The 14,482-nt window shown below is 46.9% G+C and overlaps 1 long non-coding RNA gene across 9 annotated transcripts in view; it reads right to left on the reverse strand.

Moving 5' to 3' along the window:
- Positions 1–14,482, reverse strand: part of LOC123375987 — a 52,582-nt gene that overhangs the window by 24,728 nt on the left and 13,372 nt on the right. Inside the window, exons 5-7 of one of the 9 annotated variants that reach the window (XR_006581654.1) lie at positions 12,894–13,183; positions 8,639–8,787; positions 3,105–3,503 (exon numbers count right to left, since the gene is read on the reverse strand). The exons of 4 other annotated variants lie outside the window; for them this stretch is intronic. This is a non-coding gene — a long non-coding RNA (uncharacterized LOC123375987). Of the gene's footprint in view, positions 1–3,104; positions 3,504–4,171; positions 4,732–7,956; positions 8,788–12,893; positions 13,184–14,482 lie in introns of those variants that run through there. 4 more of the 9 variants (XR_006581651.1, XR_006581650.1, XR_006581655.1 and 1 more) reach the window with 4 other exon arrangements.

The following is a 14,482-nucleotide window of genomic DNA, read 5'->3' on the forward strand; positions in this document are numbered from 1 at the left end:
TGAGATTCAAGAGACCTGCATTCTGAACCTGATGCTTCTATGGACTTGGAGGGTGATCTTGGGCAGAACACTTTAACTTCTGTGCCTTGGTTTACCCGTCAGTAAAATGGGTATAATACTGGCCCAGCTCAGTTTAGTGTGTTAAAATCTTGAGACGGAAGGCACTAGAGAATGGCTGAGTGTTACTTTACACGTAGTCAGCAAGTATGCAAATCCCTGTCCCCTGCCTAAGGCAAACCAGCCCTCAGAACTGCTTAACCCCACACCCACAACAAATATGGCTGCCTCAACCTGTAACCTTATACTTGAGGAGAGATGAGCATGGAGGTAGTCCTCAGGAGGAGAGTGTCTGGCTTCATTCAGCAGAAACTGAATTTGTTTAACTGAGCTCTGAGCATTTGAAACCGTGTCCCTGCCTGAGCCAGAGTGCTTTGTAAGCTTGCCATGTGTGCTCCTAAAGAGGGTCATATTTTGCCGGGGGAGGGGGGTGTCAGTCATTAAATGTTCATGGATGTGCCTAGTCCCCGGAGTTGTTTCAGCCAGGTTAGATGATCATCTCCAATGCTCCAGGTAAGTCACTGATGGTATAAAAAGGACAATGACAATGCTTGCTGTCATGACAACACCCGAGTGCTCCCTTGGCTCATGGTACTGGGTCTGGAGGCTACAGCCTGTCTGTTCTGGTCCCACTCCTGTGCACTGGGAAGCCATAATCACTTTTGTTGGGGGCGGAGGAAGAGTAACTAACACCAGGGGAAGGGCAACACCGAACTGGCAGCTTCCCCCTCTCAGCTGTGTTTGAGTGCAGCTGAGAATTGCACCCCCTTGTGAAATGGACAGTGTGTGAGATTGGGCACACACAAAACGCAGAACCCGCAGTCAGACGCCCATCTTGGAAACACTGGCTCCAGAGCTCCCATTGACCACAGGGTATGCTGAGTAGGTTGTAAGATGGAGGAGGGGAGAGCGAAGAGACAACCTGAAGAGCAAACACCCCAGAACATAACAGGAAATATTGTACGTAAATGAGAAACAGGAAGCCATGAGTCACTGGAATCAGCAGGCCCCCAGGCAATAACATAAGCAAGTAAGGGAAATGAGGACTCTGCTAAGGGCCTGGCTACACTTGCAGATGTAGAGCGCCGTGAGTTAAACCTGCCTTCGGAGAGCACAGTAGGGAAAATGCTGCAGTCTGTCCACACCGACAGCTGCTTGCACACTGGCATGGCCACATTTGTGGCACTTGCAGCAGCATTGGGAGTGGTGCATTATGGGCAGCTATCCCACAGCGCACCTCTTTCCATTCTGGCGCTGTGGCTTGTGGGAAGGGGGGTGCGGGGCATTCTGGGTCCTGTCCCAATGCCCTGTGATGCATCAGTTTGCATCCCAGCATTCCCTGTGCTTTCATCCACATTTGGCGCCATCTTTCAACCTTTTTGTACTGCACGCTCTGTCTTCCCTTTTGGTCTGCGGGAATGGAGCCTGAACTGCTGAGGAGTATGCTGACAAGTCTTGCCAGCACGTCACGTTTGGCAGTCGAGTTATTCCTTAGGATCCAAAGTGACAGTGAGGGCTCCGATGATGAAATCAGCTCAAGTAACTCATACGACATGAGTTTGCTTGCGGCATTCATGGACATGCTCATCACCATGGAACGCTGCTTTTGGGCTCAGGAAACAAGCACTGAGTGGTGGGATCACATCGTCATGCAAGTCTGGGATGACGAGCAGTGGCTGCAGAACTTTCGGATGAGAAAAGCCACTTTCAAGGGATTGTGTGAGGAGCTCGCCCCCACCCTGTGGTGCAAGGACACGAGATTGAGAGCTGCCTTGACGGTGGAGAAGCGGGTGGCTATTGCAATCTGGAAGCTGGCAACTCCAGACCACTACCGATGGGTCGCGAACCAGTTTGCAGTGGGAAAGTTGACCACTGGAATCGTGTTGATGCAAGTTTGCAGGGCCATTAATCGCATCCTGCTCAGAAGAACCGTGACTCTGGGTAACGTACAGGATATTGTGGATGGCTTTGCACAAATGGATTTCCCTAACTGCGGAGGTGTGATAGATGGCACGCATATTCCAATTCTGGCACCAGCTCACCTAGCCTCTGAGCACGTTAATTGGAAGGGGTATTTCTCTATGGTTCTCCAAGTGCTTGTGGATCACCGTGGGCGTTTCATTGACATTAACACAGTCTGGCCCAGAAAGGTGCATGATGCACGCATCTTTCGGAACACTGGCCTGTTCAGGAAGTTGCAAGCCGGGACTTTTTTCCCAGACCAGAAGATCACCATAGGGGGAAGTCGAAATGCCCATTGTGATCCTTGGAGACCCTGCTTACCCTTTAATGCCATGGCTCGTGAAACCCTACACAGGGAGCCTTAACAGCCGCAAGTAGCGGTTCAACAACAGGCTGAGCCGGTGCAGAATGACTGTGGAGTGTGCTTTTGGCCGTTTAAAGGGCCACTAGTGCTCTCTGTTTAGGAAGCTGGACCTGGCCGATAACAGCATCCCCGCTGTTATATCCGCGTGCTGTACCCTCCATATCATTTGTGAAGGGAAGGCTGAATGATTCACTCAGGCATTGAACTCGGAGGTTTAACACCTGGAGGCTGAATTTGAACAGCCAGAGAGCAGGGCTATTAGAGGGGCCCAGCGCGGGGCTGCAAGGATTAGGGATGTCTTGAGGGAGCAAGTTGAGGCTGAAAGCCACCAGTGATGTCTGGTGCCCTGCACAGGAGTGAACTGCAGTGGTTCCAATGTTGGTAGGAATCTGTTTTTGCTACACTGACTTGCAGTGCCTGTTTGTTTCCTGGGCTAAGGTATCTTTTATTTGAAAACATTCTTTTTTATTCCATAAAGCCAAACATTCCATTTATTGGAAAGAAACGCAACTGCTTGGGAAACAGAAAGGGCAAGGGGGTTGGGTGGGGAACGGTACAATCACAGATTTGCATATGTCCTGTCTGGAGTGCTGTGCAGTGAGTGCTGCACTTCAGGATGGCTATACTGCATGGTAATGGGTGTTGAGTGCAGTGGGTAAGGGTCGTAGTTTTCAGGGATGGGTGGTAAAGCTACAGGTGTTGGAGGCAGCTGGTGGCGGTAAGAACCTGGATGTTGGGGAAAGTGGGTTGGAGGTGAAATGGGGGCACAAGGGAAAGAGTTTTGGGACAAGGGCTGTGGGGGGGGGCGGCGGGGAGAGACGGTAGTTCTCTGCCTGCATGGCTATGAGGGCCTGGATGGAGACTGCTTGGCACTCCATTATGCTTATCAGCCGATCTGTGTTTTGCTGCTGAAGCACCACGCTTTTGTGCCAGCGCGCCTCGTTCTGCTGGCAGATCCTCCTTTCACTCTTCTGCTACTCCTGCACTTCTTGATTTTCATTACTTGAATGCTGCATTACTTCATGCAACATGTCTTCCTTGCTTCTACGTGGCCTCTTTCTGATTCTTTGGAGTCTTTTGGCCGGTGATAGCATGGACAGCTGAGATCTCAAGGTTGCATCTGTAAAGGCAAAATGCAACACTTAACAGAGGCAGCATTGTTCACACCAGATAGAGCAATGATTCCCCCGTACTTAAGGGCAAGCACAGTCTACACAATAGCATAATTTGCCCATCCCAAAGCGAGCGCGCACAACCCACAGGAGCCCCAAAATGGTGAGTAAGCACAGGGTCAAGCGTGACTCATCGTTTCACGGCTGTGCTGCCCTCTGGGTTTCTGTGCCTTGGGGAGAGCCAACAGCAGCAGGGGACCTCTATACTGAACATTGTCCCCACATTTTCCACAGGAGTTCGTCCTGGAAGATATCTCACTGCTGAGGGTGACCTGGGAAGCAAGGGAGGGTCTTCTACTGCAATGCGGCTTCCGCCCTGGCCCATATGCAACTTGCCTGTGTGCAGCAATGGTCCCCCTGCCCCCTCACAGCACAGTGGCATGGACAAGTTAGCCTTACTGGGACAAGGACCACAGTGGCTCTCCCAAGAAACCTGCGCAAGTGCATTGCCCAAGTTCTGGATGAGACCTTTGAAGAGATCACTGAGGCCAATTACCGCAATGTGAGAGAGCACATCAATGCCCTATTCCGCATCTAGGCATACATGCAGCCCTAATCCTCCTCGCCCAAAGAGCCCGCACCAAATAACTTCCTTCCCAAAATAAAAGCTGCTTACTGGAAACCTCCTCTGGAGCTTGTCCTTCCCCAAGCACTGGCCGTCGCAACTGGCTACCTTCCTCCTGGCTTGAGAACACCTCCTGGCTGCATGCATTTAGGGATTCCGGGGTGTCTTCTTCCTCAGCACCCTCACTCCCGCTTTCCTCTTCCTCCTCCTGCCTTGTTGAACTGGGCTCTGAAGTGTCCATGGTGGTATTCAGAGTGGAGGTGGGGTCGCCCCCAAGTATCACATCCAGCTCTTTGTAGAAATGGCAGGTCGCGGGGGCAGCAGCAGAGCAGTTATTTGCCTCGTAGGCTTTGCGGTAGGCATTCCGCAGCTCCATCACTTTAACCCTGCACTGCAGTGCGTCCTGGTCATGGCCCCTTTCCATCATGTCCCTTGATATCTGCCCAAAAGTATCATAATTCCTATGGCTGAAGCGCAGCTGGGACTGGACAGCTTCCTCCCCGTAAACACTGATGAGATCCAGCACCTCACCATTGCTCCATACCGGGGATCACATGGCACGTGGAGGCATGGTCACCTGGAAAGATTAGCTGAGAGCACTCCACGCCTGGCTGAGCAAACAGGAAGGGGATTTTCAAAATTCCCAGAGAATTTAAAGGGCAGGTCTGATGGTTGGTTACCTGAGGGCAGGGCAGTAGAGTTCAAAGTGATGACCAGAATGGCTAGAACAGGCATTGTGGGACACTTCTGGAGGCTGATCAGAGCGCGTTAACAGGACAGGTCATCCACACTGGCGCTGCGGCGCTCCAGCAGGGGCACAGCAAAAGTTATTCCACTCGCCAAGGTGGAGTACCAGGAGCACTCTAGCTGTGGAGTCAGAGTGCTCTGTGTGCCTTGCCAGTGTGGACAGGGAGTTAGCTAGTGCACATGGGGCTCCTTTATTGCACACTAACTCGCAAGTGTAGCCAAGTCCTTCTGCATCAACCTTTGCTACAAAGGATGTTGGGAAGATGCCCTAGAGCTCCTGTTTTCAGGTGTCAGACTGAGGTGTCTGGAATAATAGAATAAATATAGGGCCTGATCTTCAGCTGCTGTTTATTGGCATAGTTCTGTGTAAGGCAATGGACTATTCTGATTTGTACCAGTGGAGGTTCTGGCCCCAGCATTTAAAACACAGGGCTGAATGGTGTTTGGCGGGAGCTAGTTTCAACTGTCTAATGAATAGCCAATCAGACAGGTTTGGTCCATTTCTCTGTGTGCAAGGTACCCACAAAATGTGTCTGTAATTGTTTTGACATGTGCCTATAAATTCCTCCTGCAATGTCCGCTGGTGTTTGCCCTTCACAATTCTGGCTGTGATTGGTCTTCTAAGTCACATGGTATTGTTTCTGTTGCCTGATTGGAAGAATTAGAGTCCCTGGATGGGAATGGTGACTGAACAAAGCTCAGACAGTGTGATGTTGCTCAGGGAGAGGCAGTGGCTCATGCCACACGTACACTGGACAGTGCGCATTGAATGAGGCAGCTGGTCAATACTGATGTGATCAGGGTCCTAGTGGTGGCCAGCTATGGTCACTCAGTTAGGGTGAACTGCAAAGAATGGGGCAGACAATCCCCATAAAGCTGGTGGATATTCCAATACTTATATTTACCAAGCCAGCATAAAACAGCTTCTTTATTACCTATTACAAATCAACATATCCTTAGAGCCCCGACCAGGGTTATTCTATCTACTACCCAAGATCCACAAACCCGGAAATCCTGGACACCCCATCATCTCGGGCATTGGCACTCTCACTGAAGGACTGTCTGGATATGTGGACTCTCTACTCAGACCCTATGCCACCAGTACTCCCAGCTATCTCTGTGACACCACTGATTTCCTGAGGAAACTACAATGCATTGGTGACCTTCCAGAAAACACCATCCTAGCCACCATGGATGTAGACGCTCTCTACACAAACATCCCACACACAGATGGAATACAAGCTGTCAGGACCAGTATCCCTGATGATGCCACAGCACAACTGGTTGGTGAGCTCTGTGCCTTTATCCTCACACACAACTATTTCAAATTTGATGACAATATATGCCTCCAGATCAGTGGCACCGCTATGGGCACCCGCATGGCCACACAATATGCCAACATTTTTATGGCTGACCTGGAACAACGCTTCCTCAGCTCTCGTCCACTCACGCCTCTTCTCTACCTACGCTACATTGATGACATCTTCATCATCTGGACCCATGGGAAGGAGACTCTGGAAAAATTCCACCACAATTTCAACAGCTTCCACCTCACCATCAACCTCAGCCTGGACCAATCTACACGGTAAGTCCACTTCCTAGACACCACGGTACAAATAAGTGATGGTCACATTAATACCACCCTATACCGAAAACCTACCGACCGCTATGCCTACCTTCATGCCTCCAGCTTCCATCCCGGGCACACCACACGATCCATTGTCTACAGCCAAGTACTGAGCTACAACCGCATCTGCTCTAACCCCTCAGACAGAGACCAACACCTACAAAATCTCCATCAAGCATTCTCAAAACTACAATACCCGCATGAGGAAATAAGGAAACAGATCAACAGAGCCAGACGTGTACCCAGAAGCCTCCTACTGCAAGACAAACCCAAGAAAGAAACCAACAGGACTCCACTGGCCATCACATACAGTCCCCAGCTAAAATCCCTCCAACGCATCATCAGGGATCTACAACCCATCCTGGACAATGATCCCACACTTTCACAGGCCTTGGGTGGCAGGCCAGTCCTCGCCCACAGACAACCTGCCAACCTGAAGCATATTCTCACCAGTAACTGCACACTGCACCATAGTAACTCTAACTCAGGAACCAATCCATGCAACAAACCTCGATGCCAACTCTGCCCACATATCTACACCAGCGACACCATCACAGGACCTAACCAGATCAGCCACACCATCACCGGTTCATTCACCTGCATGTCATCATATGCCAGCAATGCCCCTCTGCTATGTACATCGGCCAAACTGGACAGTCTCTGTGGAAAAGGATAAATGGACACAAATCAGATATTAGGAATGGCAATATACAAAAACCTGTAGGAGAACACTTCAACCTCCCTGGCCACACAATAGCAGATCTTAAGGTGGCCATCCTGCAGCAAAAAAACTTCAGGACCAGTCTTCAAAGAGAAACTGCTGAGCTTCAGTTCATCTGCAAATTTGACACCATCAGCTCAGGATTAAACAAAGACTGTGAATGGCTTGCCAACTACAAAACCAGTTTTTCCTCCCTTGGTTTTCACACCTCAGCTGCTAGAAGAGGGCCTGATTGAACTAACCTCGTTCTCTCTAGCCTGCTTCTTGCTTGCATATATATATATATACCTGCCCCTGGAAATTTCCACTACATGCATCCGACGAAGTGGGTATTCACCCACGAAAGCTCATGCTCCAAAAATTCTTTTAGTCTATAAGGTGCCACAGGACTCTTTGCTGCTTTTACAGATCCAGACTAACTACCCCTCTGATACTTTATTACCTTTATTACTTTATTCTGGTTACTCAGAAGTCCAAACAACACAGTTCCCTTAAAGTGATCCAGCCTCAGGCTTCCATCCAGGTACCCACATCAAATATGATGAAAATTTCTGTAAATTTTATTTCATCATATAAAATAAAAGGTTCTACCAATTCCAAAGGATCGGACACATTACCTCCCAGGTTATTGAATATTCCAGATATTACCCAAATTCATGCTACAGCCAATTCTTATTAACTATAAAACTTAATTTAAAAAACAAGAGAGAAGGTTTGGTAAAAAGATCAATATACAGACATGAGTTCAATTCATTGAGGTTCAGATTCATAGCAGAGATGGTGAGCTTTGTAGTTGCAATGAGTTCTTTCAGAAATAGTTCACAGGTCCAATGTCCAAATATCATATTCAGGTCGTACCAGCATAACTGAGACCTCAGTTTTGCGACTCAGACTTCCCCTGATGAAGCCGAAGCAGATCTGAGATGACAGAATCAGGACCCAAGGATCTTTTATACAATTTCATGTCTTTTGACAAATTGGAAGTTCAAAAGGTAATTAGCATGACTTTGAAGGAGGTCCATGACTGGTACTTTGCTTTATGTTAATTCTATAGCTATTTGCTTGTTCCTCCACCATTTACAGATTAATTGCTATACCTTTCAAAGAGAGATGAATTCAGAGATATCCCCTGTTTACAATTAATTTAAATGACAGGATCTTCTTTTGACCTCTGAAGTATCAGAATACATCATAGACCAGAACTGTTGATTACATTGTTGACTCTACTCATACATATTGTGACAGACCCCGACCAGTGGGGTACAGGAGTCTGGTAGAAGGCAAATATACTGGGCACTGGATGAGTAGTTTTCTGTTCCCTGAGTGACCAGAGCAGGGGCTGCCCTAGAGCAATCAGGAACCTGCTAGAACCAGTTAAGACAGGCAAGCTAATTAAGACACCTGGCGCCAATTAAGAACTTACCAGAATCAATTATGTCAGCCAGGTTAATCAGGACACCTGGTTTAAAAAGGACCTCCCCCATCAGTTCTGGGGGGGCGAGCAAGAAGTGAGACAGCATGCTTCTGGAGGACTGAAGAGTACAATCATGATCAGGCTTCAGGAGGAAGATCCTGCAGTGAGAATAAAGAAAGTGCCGGGGGGAGGCCATGGGGAAGTAGTCCAAGGAGTTGTTGCTGTCACGCAGCTGATACAGGGGACATTGTAGACAGCTGCTACCCACAGGGCCCTGGGCTGGAACCTGGTGTAGAGGGTGGGCCCGCGTTCCCCCCCATCCCCTGATCAGACACAGGAGGAGTTGACCTGGTCTGTGAGCAACACCAGAAGGGAAGGTCCAATTTGGAAAGGGATCTGGCCTGTCCCCGACCCACTAGGTGGGATGCAGAGACCGCGGGGATTGTTCTCCATTTCCTCCATGCTGGCCAGTGATGAGGTTAGCTGAGTGAACAGCAGGTTTGAGCCTCTAGCAGAAGGAGCCAAACTGAGGGGCTGCCGTGAACGTCTGAGGCAAGCAAATCCGCCAAAAAGCGCAGGACCCACCAAGGAAGAGGAGGAACTTTGTCACAATATGTAAAAACACAAACATTCTCTCCCCACATGTCTTTTGAGAATTATTAGATCTGAGACTAGGGTTTTTTATTTCAAAAGGGCTAACTTTAAAAAATTAAGGAAATTAGTTAGGGAAGTGGATTGGCCTGAAGAACTTGTGAATATAAAGGCGGAGGAGGCCTGGAATTACTTCAAGTCAAAGTTGCAGAAACTATCAGAAGCCTGCATCCCAAGAAAGGGGAAAAAAATCATAGGCAGGAGTTGTAGACCAAGCTGGATGAGCAAGCATCTCAGAGAGGTGATTAAGAAAAAGCAGAAAGCCTACAAGGAGTGGAAGATGGGCGGGATTAGCAAGGAAAGCTACCTTATTGAGGTCAGAAGATGTAGCGATGAAGTGAGAGAGGCTAAAAGCCATGTAGAGTTGGACCTTGCATAGGGAATTAAAACTAATAGTAAAAGGTTCTATAGCCATATAAATAAGAAGAAAACAAAGAAAGAAGAAGTGGGACCGCTAAACACTGAGGATGGAATGGAGTTTAAGGATAATCTAGGCATGGCCCAATATCTAAATAAATACTTTGCCTCAGTCTTTAATAAGGCTAATGAGGACCTTAGGGATAATGGAAGGATGACAAATGGGAATGAGGATATGGAGGTAGATATTACCACATCCGAGGTAGAAGCCAAACTCAAACAGTTTAATGGGACAAAATCGGAGGGCCCAGATAATCTTCATCCAAGAATATTAAAGGAGCTGGCAGATGAAATTGCAAGCCCATTAGCAATAATTTTTAATGAATCAGTAAACTCAGGGGTTGTACCGTATGACTGGAGAATTGCTAACATCGTTCCTATTTTTAAGAAAGGGAAAAAATGTGATCCAAGCAACTATAGGCCTGTTAGTTTGACATCTGTAGTATGTAAGGTCTTGGAAAAAATTTTGAAGGAGAAAGTAATTAAGGACATTGAGGTCAATGGTAATTGGGACAAAATACAACATGGTTTTACAAAAGGTAGATCGTGCCAAACCAACCTGATCTCCTTCTTTGAGAAGGTAACAGATTTTTTTAGACAAAGGAAACTCAATGGATCTAATTTACCTGGATTTCAGTAAGGCATTTGACACGGTTCCACATGGGGAATTATTAGTTAAATTGGAAAAGATGGGGATCAATATGAAAATTGAAAGGTGGATAAGGAACTGGTTAAAGGGGAGACAACGGGTCGTACTGAAAGGTGAACTGTCAGGCTGGAAGGAGATTACTAGTGGAGTTCCTCAGGGATCAGTTTTGGGACCAATCTTATTTAACCTTTTTATTACTGACCTTGGCACAAAAAGCAGGAATGTGCTAATAAAGTTTGCGGATGACACAAAGCTGGGAGGTATTGCTAACACAGAGAAGGACCGGGATATCATACAGGAAGATCTGGATGACCTTGTAAACTGGAGTAATAGTAATAGGATGAAATTTAATAGTGAAAAGTGCAAGGTCATGCATTTAGGGATTAATAACAAGAATTTTAGTTATAAATTGGGACACATCAGTTGGAAGTAACAGAGGAGGAGAAGGACCTCGGAGTATTGGTTGATTACAGGATGACTATGAGCCGCCAATGTGATATGGCCGTTAAAAAAGCTAATGCAGTTTTAGGATGCATCAGGCGAGGTATTTCCAGCAAAGATAAAGAGGTGTTAATACCGTTATATAAGGCACTGGTGAGACCTCATCTGGAATACTGTATGCAGTTCTGGTCTCCCATGTTTAAGAAGGATGAATTGAAACTGGAACAGGTTCAGAGACGGGCTACTAGGATGATCCGAGGAATGGAAAACCTGTCTTATGAAAGGAGACTCAAAGAGCTTGGCTTGTTTAGCCTAACCAAAAGAAGGTTGAGGGGGGATATGATTGCTCTTTATAAATATATCAGAGGGATTAATATCAGGGAGGGAGAGGAATTATTTAAGCTTAGTACCAATGGGGACACAAGAACAAATGGATATAAACTGGACACTAGGAAGTTTAGACTTGAAATTAGATGAAGGTTTCTAACCATTAGAGGAGTGAAGTTCTGGAACAGCCTTCCAAGGGGAGTAGTGGGGGCAAAAGACATATCTGGCTTTAAGACTAAGCTTGATAAGTTTATGGAAGGGATGGTATGATGGGATAGCCTAATTTTGGCAATTAATTTAGCAATTGATCTTTGATTATCAGCAGACAAGTATGCCCAGTGGTCTGTGATGGGATGTTAGATGGGTTGGGATCTGAGTTACTATAGAGAATTCTTTCCTGGATGCTGGCTGGTGAGTCTTGCCCACATGCTCAGGGTTTAACTGATCGCCATATTTGGGGTCGGGAAGGAATTTTCCTCCAGGGCAGATTGGCAGAGGCCCTGGAGGTTTTTCGCCTTCCTCTGCAGCATGGGGCACGGGTCACTTGCTGGAGGATTCTCTGCAGCTTGAGGTCTTCAAACCACAATTTGAGGACTTCAATAACTCAGACATAGGTTAGGGGTTTGTTATAGAAATGGATGGGTGAGATTCTGTGTCCTGCATTGTGCAGGAGGTCAGACTAGATGATTATAATGGTCCCTTCTGACCTTAAAGTCTGAGTCTATTTATTTTGCAGGATGTTTAACCCTTTCTAGGCATGCAACAATTGATTTTTTTGATCCTCACTGTTTAGTAAGTTACTCTGTATGATCCAATTTGCATACTGAGTGAGTCAAGGACAGGAGCTGCATGGGCCACCTTAACACTGGCGATTTGACTGAGTGCTTTACTCTGCAGCCTTAATGCTTCTCTATAATGGGGTGTTTTTCGTGATGGAATAAAATACATTAAATACCATGGAGTATTTGTGTTGTAATAGAGCCTATCTAGTCTGGATGCTTAGGGCACTGCTCCTGCTGTTCTTACTGTACCGGACTAGAGAGCCAAGTCTGACAAAGGTTGACATGTATTGGGGATGGGGGAAGGATGCTTCACCCTCCCTCTCTAGGCAGAGCAGGGTGCACATTTTAGATCAGATTCCTCAGCACCCAGGAGTACCTGCAAGGGTTTTTCCCTTCCCTTCTGTTAGCACTTTGTCTCCTCCAGGAGGAGTAGGCTATGTTATATTGACTCAGGTGTCAAAGGGAGGATATTCAGACAACTAGGGTGGCTGTGCCATCCCTGCCCTGCAACCTTGGGTGCCTTACAATGGCTTGCTGAGATAGCTCCCACTTGGGCCACTCACAAACAGCCTTCCCATATGCAAGCCACACTCTGAGTATCTGTGTGTAACTGCAGCCTGCCAGCTACACCCTGTCTCTCACCAGTCTTGGTTATACTGCAGGGTGACCCCAACACAGCCCCAGTTCTGGATCTCTTGTCAGAAATGTATGTCCTGTACTGCCCAGCCATCTCCTGGACAGTACAAATATTTTAAGTCCATTATTCCTTTAAGGGAATAATGTATCTGTTTATTACTTTAAATGGAGTTATCCAGATGCTTCAACTTAAGCACACTGAATTAGATAAAACAGTAAAACAGTTATTAACTACAAAGAGGGAGATTGTGGGTACAAGTAAAAGAGGCCTAGAAGTCAGAAATGGTTACAAGAAAAATAGATAAAATGCTTTCTAGTGCTAACTTAGCAAACTATATTAGATTCAAGACAAATTTCTCACCATATGCTTCTAGTAAGGTTAGTGACCAAACTCTTCAGGTCAGGACCCCTCTGCCCCAGAATCCAATGGTGGTTCTCCTTTGTCATCTTAGGTGCAATGCCAAAGGCAGACAGGGAGAGAGAGAGGGTGGTGTTCCTCGTTTTTATAGTTTCAGTTCTTTTCTTGTAAAACATTTCCATTGGAGCACCAGAGGACAAAGAGTCCATGTGGAAGGATGTTCCATGCTGACTTTTTTCACCTGTTAGAGCTTTCTTTGTTTTTCCTTCCTGCTGGATCAGTCTGTTTACTACCTAAATGCAAATTAAGGCAAGCATACAATCCTTCCTTTGTTTAGGACAGACCTGACTTCTGCCTGGGCAGGGCTGTGTGGTTTGAACATAGGTATATCTCCATATAATAAAAAAAATATTAACCCATCTCATAGAACTGGAAGGGACCTTGAAAGATTGAGGCCAGTCTTCTGCCTTCACAGCAGAACCAAGTAGCATCCCTGACAGATTTTTCTACCATATTCCCTAAATGGCTCCTCCAAGGATTGAACTCACACCCCTGGGTTTAGCAGACCAATGCTCAAACCACTGAACTATCCCTGCTCCCCTGAGGGGAATATTTTAATTTCACATACAGTGTTGCCACGCGTATTTTATCAGGACAATATGTACCAGCAAATTGAGTTTTCAGATAATACCTTACAAAACCTACCTTGTACAAAGATTATTACACTACTATGCAAGGTGTGAATACAGAGGTGTATTCAGTCACAGAAGAGGTCATGGCAGTTCTCTGAATGGTGCTGCTGACAGAGCTAATTATATCAGCTGTAGAAAACTCACTCACCTTTGCTTCCTGGCATTGGGTGAGAGGAAGGAGAAATTGCTAGTTACAAGGTATAGGAAATGCAGTCTGAGGTCTGTCAAGCATTGACTGATGTGGAAGGGAGCAAAAGTACAGCTAGGTGTGTGTGTGATGGGGGAATTCCTGGATTTTCTTAATGAAAAATGAACTGAAGTGCTCTTGGCAGTCTGGATTGAAGATTCTTCACAAGGAAATGGTCAGTGGTCCTCAACCTTTTTCGTCTGGCGGGCGCCAGACGACGAGCCACGGAGGACTGTGGCGGTGGACGAGCATCCGCCGAAATTCCGCTGACAAGCGACAATGTCAATAGGCGTCGTTGCTGAAATGCCGCCGACAAGCAGCAGCATCCAGAGGCGTCGCCGCCAAAATACCGCCGAAAATTGGCAGCATTTCGGTGGCAACGCCTCTGGATGACACAGCCTGTTGACGGCATTTCGCCGGACGCTTGTCCACTGGCCAGAATGCGGGTGCAGTTAGACGCCCCGGAGGGCGCCATTGAGGACTACGTTGGGGACTTCTGGTCTAGATTGCTTGCTTTGTTTTTTAGGGTTTCACCTAGACGGCTTCTAAAGTCTGCAGGATGCTCATGGATTGCTGAGAATTTGGGAAAACATATAGACCCATTCTAAGAGTAATTCCCCAAACACTGCAAAACATTGTAAAAGGCACCAGTCATCATGGAGGACAACTGTTTCCAAGGTAAATATTCCCATGACAAGAACAAAATAAAACAG

Source organism: Mauremys mutica, chromosome 8, assembly GCF_020497125.1.
Source record: "Mauremys mutica isolate MM-2020 ecotype Southern chromosome 8, ASM2049712v1, whole genome shotgun sequence".
NCBI lineage: Eukaryota > Metazoa > Chordata > Testudines > Geoemydidae > Mauremys > Mauremys mutica.